This window comes from Ictidomys tridecemlineatus, chromosome 9, assembly GCF_052094955.1.
Source record: "Ictidomys tridecemlineatus isolate mIctTri1 chromosome 9, mIctTri1.hap1, whole genome shotgun sequence".
NCBI lineage: Eukaryota > Metazoa > Chordata > Mammalia > Rodentia > Sciuridae > Ictidomys > Ictidomys tridecemlineatus.
This window is the reverse complement of record NC_135485.1, coordinates 47,393,507-47,395,901: the sequence shown is the minus strand read 5'-3', so window position 1 is coordinate 47,395,901 and position 2,395 is coordinate 47,393,507. Positions and strand designations below refer to the sequence as shown.

Genomic DNA, 2,395 nt, shown 5'->3' with positions numbered 1-2,395 from the left:
GAAAATAAATATAATCCCATTTCACAAAACCACTGACTCATGAATAACAAAGTCGTGGTAGCCATTAAGTTCCTAAACATCCAAATTACAGATAAATGCATTATGATAATGGAAATAGGAATAATATATAGCAGAACAAAATAAAAATAACTTACAATGATTATTCTAGGAAATTACAATTTCAGATGAGAAGGGAGGATAAATTACAAAATAATGACCACTATCCAGTAGGAAAGTTCAGAACCAATCACGCCATATTCTCCATTAAAATTATCATCATCTGCTTTCCCTAGTCACAGAAGTACCAAACTAAAGCATTTGGAGGGTCTCACATAGAAACTACCTTTAAAGGTAATTCTGTTGGTTTAACACAGAAATTACCCTAATGTGAGAAAACAACATGGGAACTAGGAAAGTTATGTCTTTCTATATAAAATTTAGACTGTATATGTTTTAGCATTTTAAATGAGCACTTTTTAACCAATACCAAATATCAATCAACTCTTGAGGTTTTCTACTGTGTACTAACATCAGATCTACATAAGAACAGATGTTATTCTTGTTTTTCTCCTCAATATCAAATGTCCTGAAGCCTTTGCATTTCTCTGGAATGAGGCCAAGTTTCTGAAGGCACATTCCAGTATAAACGTCATCAGTGGGGTAGAGATGGACCTGGTCAGTTATGTTGTACAGCCTCAGGGCCAGGTGGCCAGAATAGAGGAATCTCCCTCCCCCTGAATAAGGAGGGTAGACCTCAGAGAAAACCACCTCTGGGATGTAGTACTTCAGTTTCTTGTTTTGATGAGGGCCAACATTGTGGATCACATCACCTATACACAAATCTTTGGCTTTGTGCTTGGGATAGCTATTCAAGTAATTCAGGATGTGATAAGTTGCTGCAGTCTGGCTGGGCACAATTCAGGAGCCACTTATCAAGCAGAAATGAACTTTATTTTTAGAATACACACTCCGCACCACAGGAGCTCTTCAGGAATTCCCTCAGAGCCCAACTGCCACCACTGGCTTCCCACAAGCCTCTCAACCCACCCTGCTCTTGAGGCTGATTGGCTGGGTCGCATGGGTGGAGCCAAAAGAGTCCCCCAATAAGCAGCTCTGTCATCTGAAAGGGCGGGGAAACAGCCCAATGAGCATCAACTCAGAGGAGCCAATCAGCTGGCAGCTGGAAGTTTGCTGGGGCCACTGTGAGCCAATCATCAGCTGGCAGATGGAAGTTTGTTGGGGCTCTTTCCACTGTAGCTCTCAACAATAAGTGTTCACAAAAACATCGTCATCACCCTTAAAGACAAACTCAAGTGTCTGGCAGGACATGCTCACCCACCTGAGAAATAACACTTCCTTTAGAGACAGGCTGAAAAAAGTTTCAATGTAGTTCCACATAAGAATGTCTTGGTGCTTCTCACTCTCAAATTTCAGCATGTCAGAAATTTGTCCTCTAGGGGAGTCTGGCCCAGCAAGAAGACTCAAACCACTGTCTGGTTCCCCTGGTTGGTTTCTTTGCCCCGGGACTCCTGAATTGCTCGCCTTCTGGCAAAATGTGGAGTGAGGGACTTAATTCCCAGCAACAAGAAGGGCTTCATTGCACATTTATTCGGTTGATCTATAACCAGTAAATAATTTCGACATCTCAAATACAGGAGAAAGCCTTTAAATCTGTCTGGCAAATTATTAAAATCTGTCACAACTGACATGACCCTCAGGTCAGGTTCGCAATAATTCAGATGACTTATATTTGATGACCCATATACATCCCCTGTCTGGTTGGCCAACATGCTCAAAATGGGATTGTACCGCTTGTTCAGCTTTTTTTGTTCTCTTTCCAGTACGCCTGAGGAGGTAAGCTAGATATCTTCCAGCACTTTTCTTTGGGTATTATTACTTCGCCCTTTCCATTTTTTTCTTGGCTGCTGCTTTTGGAGACTTCCACAATCAAATATATGAAGGCATTTGCCATCATCAGGATACCCAACAACTTTATTCTTCGACTTCCAACACTCATTTTTCATACCTTGTCCAGGAGCAGCTCCAGCTCGGCAGGACAGGGGCGGGAGATCTTGGCCTCATTCAAGTCCCAGCTGCTCTGTGCAGCTCAGCCCAGTGACCAACAGTGCTCATGCTCCATGAGCCCATGAGCAGCGCCAGGGACTATCGGCCTGTCGGACCCATTTCATTCTTTAGGTTTGAGAAATAGTCTGATATTTCATTATACAGATTGTGCATTTATTTTATTCGTATCTCCACACTTTTATATATCCCAAGAAAAATACAATTTATTCTTTTCATCTTATTCCATCATTCTTGGAAGTTCTGTTCATGATTTCTTATCATTTTCTCTGTATGGTCAATTTTATTTTCAAGATTATATATTTTATTTTGT

General features: G+C 41.2%; 1 pseudogene; it reads right to left on the bottom strand.

Moving 5' to 3' along the window:
- Nucleotides 1-453: 453 nt before the first annotated feature.
- On the bottom strand, nt 454-2,050 carry LOC101968934 (N-acetyllactosaminide beta-1,3-N-acetylglucosaminyltransferase 2-like; annotated as a pseudogene).
- Nucleotides 2,051-2,395: the final 345 nt, after the last annotated feature.